The sequence below is a fragment of the Eptatretus burgeri genome, chromosome 11 (genome assembly GCF_056783735.1).
Source record: "Eptatretus burgeri isolate ZD-2024b chromosome 11, Ebu_testis_v1, whole genome shotgun sequence".
Lineage (NCBI taxonomy): Eukaryota > Metazoa > Chordata > Myxini > Myxiniformes > Myxinidae > Eptatretus > Eptatretus burgeri.
In genome coordinates, this window is record NC_140971.1 from 94,227,724 (window position 1) to 94,237,723 (window position 10,000).

The 10,000-nt window shown below is 45.7% G+C and overlaps 1 protein-coding gene across 1 annotated transcript in view; it reads left to right on the forward strand.

Moving 5' to 3' along the window:
* Positions 1-10,000, forward strand: part of LOC147017680 (calretinin-like) — a 77,565-nt gene that overhangs the window by 8,954 nt on the left and 58,611 nt on the right. The window lies entirely within an intron of this gene.

The window sequence follows — 10,000 nt, forward strand, 5'->3', positions numbered from 1 at the left end:
ACTTTCAGGATTTGTGTTGTATTAAGCAAGAACAGTTCCCCACCCCCCCCCCCCCCACCTTTCAGATGGTATGATATGGGTACAGAAGGAGAATTTGAAGTGGAGTGCAATCTTTGCTGAAGTTAATTAACTGACTCAATTGAGGTAATGGTCTTAAGGGTCTTTGAGGTTGAGAGGGTGTTCATGGTTTTAAAGATTCTTCAGGAGTCTTTAGGGGTCTTAAGGGTCTTCAATGCTCTTAAGGTTCGTACGGGTCTTTGGAGTCCAAAGGGTCATCACAGTCATAAAAGGTCATCTGGGTCTTAAGGGTCTTAGGTGTCTTTGGGTTCTAGAGAGTCTTAGGGGTCTAAACGGTCTTGGGGATCTTAAAGGTCTTGGGGATATTGAAGGTCTTTGGAGTTTTGAGGGGTATTAGGGGTTGGGGGGGGGGGTCTTAAGGGTCTTCAGGAGTCTTGGGTTTCTTAAGGGTATTGGGAGTCTTAAAGGGTCTTCAAAGGTCTAAGGGGACTCAGCCGACTAATGGGTTGATAGGTTTCAAAGGTGCATTCCAATAATATGTAATTAATGGGTGTACGTGTAGTCAGCATGCAACTGTTGTTCAAAGAGTACGTAATTAATCGACATCTTGTGACACACAAACATGAACTGAAATTTTCATATACAAGACAGAAGACAAAATGTTCTCCTGAATTACAGATGTTATAGTACAAAGTTTATCGACATGATCACATTGTATTGATACACATCTACAGGAGGAGTCGGACATTCTGTTGCGGCCATGGGTACTGAGACACCAGCTTGTCACTCAGGGGGATTAATCCCCAGTTGTCCTCGGTAGAGCCGGACCTGGGGCCACTGCTCACAATTAACGTTGTGATACGGTGGGTTGTTTTAGAACCACGAACACCACCCAGTCAACCCCAAGTTCCAGTGTCCACCGTCTAATTATTCCGTTTAACCAGAGGTCACGCGGTTACCTGAGCGGGGAGCGCGCCATCGGCAAAGCACCAATATTATCTCGATTACATTTTAATGAGGACGGCCGAGCGTTTTAACCGCCGGTGCGTGCCGACGATTTTTGGTCAAATCTGTGGTAATTACCTCCCAGTCTAGCTTGGTTCGAACAATGCCGGACCAATAGAAGGAAAGGACAAACACAGATGGGTTGGATATCGACAAATAATTTAATTATAATAAAATAAATAAATGGAAAGAACTTTTATTTTCTGAGGTAAATAAAGAACAAATTTCAAAGCAAAATCAATCAAAATGCCAAGAAAGAGACAAAGAGCAGATGCTTATCGGGGGTTGACGTACTTACAGATAAACACAGACATGGGTACCCAATGGATCATTCAGGGGGAGGGAAGGGGAAAGAATCGTCTCGCTCACCAGAAAGTCGTCCGTGAAGTGAAAACGTCCTGAAATGCGTGCGTGTCACGTCCGTCGCCAGCACCCAGCCTTGCTGTGCACCCTCTCGCGAACAGCCTTGAACTCCAGTCGACGTCGGGAGGGCACCAAGATCATCTGTTGCGGGTTTAGACCTGGTGTTGTTGGTGACAGACCCGTGCTTCACTTGTTGGCGGCGCTGCTCACACCCACACGTGCACCACATGCTCACTTGCCGAAGCACTGGGAAGAACAAATTGTCTCATTGGTGCTGGTCAGACACCCACACGCTCACTTGCCCAAGCACTGGGAAGGACGAATTGTCTCGTTGTTAGCGCTGGTCAGACACCCGCTTCTTGCTCGCTTCTCAAGCTTACTTCTCATTCTCTTCTCCCTCCCTGGCTTTCTTTCACCTCCGCTTTTCTCTCTCCCGCTTTTCTCCTCAGAACGTACCTCTCGCTCGTTTTTATATCTCCGGGCCGTCTCCACCGGTGCAGTCCGCCCCAAGCTCACCCCGCCCCACTGGTGCGCGGTTACCATGACGACCCATGCACTCTCAAAAAAGGCGGGTGTCGGAGCTCACAAAAGATTGTTGCTGAGGAAAAATGAAGGCGGGCTCCAGAGCTCGTGAAAGAAATGTGTGTAAACGTGTCTGTCGTAAAGTAAAAAACTTCCCATAAGAGAGGGGATCTATCCTTTACCCTTCTCAATGCATCACATTAAAGATCCCATTAGACATGGGGATGGGGCTAATCTGAACATGAATTTAAGGAAACAACTGTCTGAGGACCTGGATGTGTGGATGCATTCATCAGACCGAATTCTGAAATCCGTAACAACACTTTATAGACGATCTGACACTCGAAATAGTACATACTTCATCATGGAGTATGGTCGTACTCCATATGGAAAAAAAATGGCTGCCCATTCCAAGGTTACACAATGACACGCTCATAAACTGCTATAGAGTGAAGTTATAAGCAATTAAAAGCCGTAACTTTTATTCTCGAGCTTTTTCTGAACTAGCAAGACTTAAAAAGATACTAAAATACGTCGCTTAAAGTATCACAACGAGAGATCGCTAACACGTCAATTTGTACTTCTTCAACTCTAAAAACAATGTAAAACTGTAGCCCAACCATCCTCAATAACTACTGAAGCCATGATGGTGAATCCAATGCAAGGAAGTTCCTTTGGCTCTGGGCTAGTGCTTTTGTCTGCATTGAGGCATTTCCACCAGTTGAAAATGACCAATAGCATCACTTGTCACAAGTAACGGAACTTTATTACCCAGCGCTCGTGAAGCGAAAAGCGGGGTTTTCGCGATCGGTCGTGTCCGTGTGCCAGACATACTGTACGTGCGCCGTACGTGTCTGCATTTTAAAAATTCATTTTCTCATCAACCATAGTCTGAGTGACACAAAATTTTCCAAATAGGTGCGGCTCCTGTTGAATTTTATAGTCATGATTATGACGTCATAGGTCACTTGGTACAGGCGCCATCTTGGGAAAAACCGAAAAACTGGGCAGCTCTATATCTCCGAAACCACTCCGTGGGAAAAAATTGAAACATGGCTCTTTTTAAGTACTCCCCATGCGGAATAACATATGTTAATGATGTCATCGGTGCCTTCATTATGACGTCATCATTTGACAAGTGCAATGCTTGATCCGGTCAGTACGAAAAAAAAATTTCTCTGCAGTTGTTGGTCCAATTGACACAATTTTCACCATTGGAGCGCCTCCTCCTGAAGAATTTTTCAATGTTAATTATGATATCATATATCACATGGTACATGCGCCATCTTGGAAAAACCGAAAAACTTTGCCCCTCTTTATCTCCGAAACCACTCCATGGAAAAAATTGAAACTTCGCTCATTGTAACATACTCCCCATCCCATATTATTCCATATTATTGAGGATTTGAAATTAAAATTATTTTCATACGGAAACCAACTCAACTCGACACTTCTGACTTCCTAAAATCAGACTCTCAGATTTGTCATTCACCTTCGTAGTCACCTGTCAGTCACCTTTGGAGCCCTATTACAGGGCTCCAAAGGAAAACAAACAAAAGTGGAAATGTGGAAACCAATGTGAATCAATCTGTCAATGGAACCCGATGAAATCCAGCGCTTATCACACTCAGCTATACCTATACCTGTCATATTGTAGCGAGGAGAGGGTATTCCAACATGCTTGCTGGTTGACCCCAGAAGCACGTGCTGCAGGTTCTTTCCAGTAATACTGTTACGAATTACTGCACACAACAGTCAGAGTCCATATAGATCAGTTATATCGGTAAGTATGTGTTTTTAGTTAGAATCCATCCCCTGTGTCTAATGGGAATTAAAGTGTGTGTGTGTGCGCTACGGAATATTTTATAGCTAGGATTTTTACATCAGCAACGCCCATCTTCACTTTCACACGACAACACTCTGCTCACAGCATTGTCCGCGCTCTTCGCGCGCTCACGAAGCATTTCGTTCTGGCCTGGCGCCAAATAAGGGTATGCGTCATTTTTCAGCCAATGGGCGCAGAGCGAGTTCCAAGAGAAGCAGAGCCTCTTCGGGGGTCGGGGGATCGAGATGCCCCGACACGCCCCCTGACCAATCATGGAGAGACGACCGATTCCCCCCGACGAATGAGGGGTGCAGAGAGGTGAGACACGTGCCCCCCCCTGCCCCCGACGTCAGAGAAGGAAGAAATAGACGGGACGGCGCGGTTGCTGGTTTCTGGTCTCGTCGCATGCTGGAGGAGCATGCTGGAGCGTGCTGGAGCCCGACACTGCCCTCCGTACCCGGTGCTTGCAGTGGCATCGAGTTGCGGATTCAAGTCCCGCCGAGCCGGATCATCAAGGGCCACACAAGGCGGGAAGGCCAAGATAGCTCTGGTTTCCAGCTCATCTTCCCTTGAGCTGGGAACCTTCAATAAAGACCATTGAGGTCCATCTTCTTTTGGGAATTTGTGTGTGCGCATGTGTGTCTGTGGGCCCAGTCTATAAGTAACAACTGTTTAAGTGCCTTGTACATTATTTGCATTTCTTCTCGATAGTCGGTTTAACTCTGCTCTTTGTGTGCTTCCCCTCCCTGCCTATTGTAAATAAATATCCATTTTATTGAATGTTTCAGCTCGTTTTAGTGTTTCTTTCATTGGCTTAGCACGGTGCGTGTTGAGAAATTGGGAAGCGGAAAATTGTCCATTTGATCCGGCGCGACTCTGGTAACTCCGCTCGGTTACGCCAGATCTGAGCCATTACCACGACTCGGATCGGACAGAGTCGACCGAGGGTGTGGTTTCACAACAAAAGTGAAATGTCAAAAGATGTCATGATGGTAATCCAGAAGAGGATAGTGGTGTCGTATTGTCGCATCGTAATTTGGTGTTATTCCTTCGTTGTTTGGTTGTTTTTTTGAGATTTCAACCCTCTACATTTTTACTTTTTGTAAATGTTTTTGTTTCTTCTAGAAATATGTGCATTGTTGCTTTCGATTTGCCCAGTGACTGAGCTGCACAGACAGGGCTGATAAAAGTCCACGTTAACCACAGCCATGTCACCCACCTTACCTCTATAAAATGCAATAGACTGGTGTTTAAACAAAGTTCGTAGTTGAAACCAATTTTGAGTTTTGTGATCAGAAAAGAAAAAGAATAAGAAGAATAACAAACGGGAATTTTTGGGTCTCATTATCTCACCTGGAATGTAGTTCCTGGGAGCTTATGGGATGGTGCGTCATCCGTCAGTCCGTCCTTGCACAAACACTTGCAACTTCTTCTCTGAAACTACACACATGATTTTGATGAAATTTGACCACAACCTTCATCACCCGGTATGTACCAAAGTTTGGTCACGGCATTAAAAAAAAAAAAGTCAGGGTCGAAAGGAGTCCACAAAGGGGTTGCCCCCCAAAATATGTATTTGATTTCTTCTCCGAAACTACGCACACAATTTCAATGAAACTTCATTGCAACCATGGAGTGTCCGGGCCATCCCTACATCGTAAGAAATCTACCAACTTATTGATAGAGTTGGGATTCATGAAAGAGCTGTATTAAATAGGTCAATGCACTCACGATGGTGTGAAAGGAAACAAGTGGAGAAATAGTTTTAGAAGAAAGACAAGCACCGTATGGACAAAGCAAGTGACAGATTAATAAAGGGATGGTGGGCAGCAAGAATTGTAATCGTGTTGCTCATTAAAGTGGGAAAAGGGATAGATTAGGGGTAGCTAGAATAATCATCCTGCTGTAATTATCCTGGCTGCCTCTCCAAATCTAGTTCCAGACAGTGATAAATGCTCAGGTCATGTCCAATGAGATTGTCCTGAGATTCAGGGAATCTGTCCTGCACCGACTGCTGAGTTGTAAGATGAGGAAGAATAAAAGAAGAACAATGTCAATAGTACAATAGCTTCGGGCAGTAACAAATGTGGTGAAAATTAAGATTATAGATAGATAAATGATAGAAGTGCAAAATTTATTTTCCCGAAAACGGTTTCATCTGTTGAAATGTGCTTTGGGAGACCAGCCACACCGACTGAATTTGGAGACCACACTCTGACTCTAATGCCACCTGTGCTGACACCCTCTGACACATGGAGACCACACTCTGACTCTAATGCCACCTGAACTGACACCTTCTGACACATAGAGACCACACTCTGACTCTAATGCCACCTGTGCTGACACATAGAGACCACACTCTGACTCTAATGCCACCTGTGCTGACACCTTCTGACACATCGAGACCATACTCTGACTCTAATGCCACCTGTGCTGACACCCTCTGACACATGGAGACCACACTCTGACTCTAATGCCACCTGAACTGACACCTTCTGACACATAGAGACCACACTCTGACTCTAATGCCACCTGTGCTGACACCCTCTGACACATGGAGACCACACTCTGACTCTAATGCCACCTGAACTGACACCTTCTGACACATAGAGACCATACTTTGACTCTAATGCCACCTGTGCTGACACCCTCTGACACATCGAGACCACACTCTGACTCTAATGCCACCTGTGCTGACACCCTCTGACACATAGAGACCACACTCTGACCGAGCAAATATCGCACAACTGATAAGTATGACGTTATCATACATCAGCTATCTAACGTCATGCCTACCTTCACAGGCCTACCTTTGTTCGTACAACATGATGCCGCCATTCTTCACAAAACAGCCACATCACTGATCCACCCACACTTCAACTGGTTGTAAGGCATCGAAGGCTTTCCATGCCGAAACATCTTCCAGGGTGTAAATACCTTTTGTAAACATGAGATGATTCCCCAAATCGTGATATAAAATAGTTGTAAAGTTCGAGTGGCTTCTAGATCTTGCTGACCATGCTGTATATATTCAGCACTTCACGCGGGTCTATGTTGCTCATAACCTGTATTGTTATAATATTGCTCTCTCGACAAAGTGTCCAACGTATTGACGTAATCAAATTTTGGGACGACCTTTATGACCCTGATTGTTTTACCATGACAAAGCACATTAACCTGAATTTTCTGCTTCGCCCATCGTGATTGACCTTCCTTGGTCCTCCATTTGTACACCAATATGTCCACGGGGAATCAATTTCTGAATGCAGTTGTTGTTTCGTATTCAGCCCGTGTCGGCCCGTTGCATTATTTTCTGGGGGAATGGTTGTGTCACTGATACAGTGCCCCTATTACCAGTAAGCCGGTCGTAATTTCACTGACAGGCTGAGTCAACCCACCTGGTATCATTTCAACGGCGCAATAGGGGCTCAAACTCAAGACCCTGAGATGTTAAGCCAGCCACCTTAACCGTTAAGCCAACGACAGGCTTATGAATGCAGTGATTCTTTGTTTCTCGAAGCCATAAAAGGTTAACCTTCAGATATAATCCAAATACACGTCGCTTTGCTCCGTCAACTACATCTGGGAAAATCGGGAAACTTAACTCGGCCAAGTAATGTGGACTTTGCTGTAAAGTAGGTCATTGGCTGTCGAAGCCATCAATTAACAAATGTAAGAATAGCATATTAGGCTTTTTGAATAAAGTCAGTACGGAGGGACTGAAAGGACATCTCGGAAGGTAACGTGATTGCTTTGAGTTGTGTTTTCCCGGTTCAGTTCTGATGAAATGTAATCTGACTGCACTCGTCATCCTGGTGCACTGTAGGCACAATGTTGCATGTGATGCTACACCTGTGCAAGTTACCTTCCTTCGCAAATAAGCATGTACGACTAGTGTAAAAAAAAAAAACATGAAATAAAAAACTCGCAAAACGAACAAACTTAAATCACATTTATAATCCTGCACTCACTACCACTCACACGCGCCGCTTTCATGAAGGTGTGACCTACCTGGAGCCCCCTTTTTCATGTAGTGGATCCACAGAAGCCATATTAATATCGGCTATATCTTGACCTTGACTGGAATTCTAAGTGGCAACTTAAGTTTGGAATCTTTTGCAAAAGGAAAGTCAGCACAACATGCTTGCGGATCATGAATGGGTAGCATCTGGATTCTGGAAGGTTTCTTCGCACTGCATCCTAAGGGGGAGCCGCCCTCCTCTATCCCCCCCCCCCAAAAAGATGTCACCACATGTTACCACCTGCTTAGTGGAAACTCGTTATGGGTGGCAACTCGATAAATAATAAATCCAAATATCTCATCATTATTAAACAAATCTTTTTTTTCACATTTTCATCCACGCTTGATTTTAAACTTGATGTGATAAGATGAAGAGCACCCCCAGACGGTATCAGTTGCTCTTTCATGTCGGAAGAAATGATCAACTCGCACTATCCCCTAACTTTTGATCTGAAGAAGCTTGACTGGTCTGTAGTTTATGAGGGTTTTTCCCCAAACATTAAGGAATGGTCCCTTACTACCTCTGCCACTGAAGGTGGGCAGAGGTTATGTTTTCACCCCTCTCTGTTTGTCTGTTTGTTTGTTTGTAAACAATATGTCTCAAAATGTTAGGGACGGATTTTGGTGAAGATCCGAATCCTGATACGATAATTGTTTTTGAAAAAAATGATTCTTCACGATTGAGAGATATGGCCAAAAACGAGATATATCACGATATCTCAATAAGTTGTGGACAAGTTATAAAATAACTTGGTAGAGATGAGTTGGTCAGATGACAGTAACAAGCCAATTAGATTTTGGTTCAGGTCGGAATCCAGATCCGTCCTATCGGTGCGATAAAATATGTGAACTGCTCAGCCTGGCGGAGGTATTGTTACGGATTTTGAAGCCTCTTGCACACAGACAGTCAGCAGTCCCAAAGTTTAGTTATTTCATTAAGTATATGTGTGTAGTTAGAATCCATCCCCTGTGTCTAACGGGAATTTCATGTGTGCGCTGCAAGTTATTTTGTAGTTAGTTTTTTTTTTTTTTATATTCCCCAACAACAACATCCTGCTTCGTTCCACCACCCCACCAAACCTTCGCGCACTGACTCCATTATCCACGTATTTTTGGCTGAAGGCGTTGGCGGAGCCTCCATCACCTTGGATCGAGGCTCCGCTTCGAAGAAGGGCAGGGAGTGTTTCCTCCAGGCAATGGACGAATAGCAAGCAAAGCCGAGGCGCTCCAGCCAATGTGAAGCAAGAAGGCCAAAGACGACGACAAAGCCTCTTCGGGGGTGTGGGGGGGGGGTGCGGGCCACCGACACACCACCCGTCCAATGGGAGGCAGAGTTCCCTCCCACCTCGCAGGAGGGGTTGAATAATTGTCGGTGCGATCCGTCTGGGTCGTCTCGTCTGGTCTGCTGGCTATCTTCCGTCTTGGTGCTGGCTGGCGTCTGCCGCTTTGTCTTGGTTCCTTGGTGCTTGGTGCGAGGTTGTCCGTGTGGGTTCGAGTCCCACCGTGGTGGTTGGAGCGTCCGATCTTCCCAAGCCCTTCCACAAGAATCCCGAGCTTCACAAGGGCAGGTCGGCAAGCCGTGCGAACGCGGCCAGGTACCAGCAGAACTCTGACCTCCAGCCTGTCTATCCCCTTGGCTGCGAGGGTCGAAATAAAGACAATCCAGGTCCATTTTCTGTGTGTGTGTGTGTGTGTGTGTGTGTGTGTGTGTGTGTGTGTGTGTGTGTGTGTGTGTGTGTGTGTGTGTGTGTGTGTGTGTGTGTGTGTGTGTGTGTGGTGGGGCCGTCCTATAAGTAGAAATTGTTTAAGTGTTGATTGCTCATTGTACATTTGCCTGCATATTCGTAACAACTCTGCTCTGTGTATCCCTTCCCGATTATTGCAAAGAAACCCCTGTTAAATGCACCAGCTCGTTGCCTGTCGTTTCTACCATTGACCCAGCACGGTGCGGGCTTGAGAAATAGTGAGGCGGTCTGTGCCGTAAGTTGTTATTTGGACCGGCGTGGCTTTGTAACTCCCGCTCAGTTATGCCAGATCCGAGTCGGTAACAGCGACTCGGTTCGGACAAAGTCGGCCGAGGGTGTGGCTTCCCCGGTAGTTAGACGGCGTGGGTACTTAGGTAAATTGGAATTTGACAAGTAGACCCTACCTCACGCCGTCGAAATATTGGCGACCACGGTCCTTTAAGCGAGCCGTCGACTCCGGAGTTATCCGGGGTGACGACCTTCCAATTCCGGTGTTCGGTG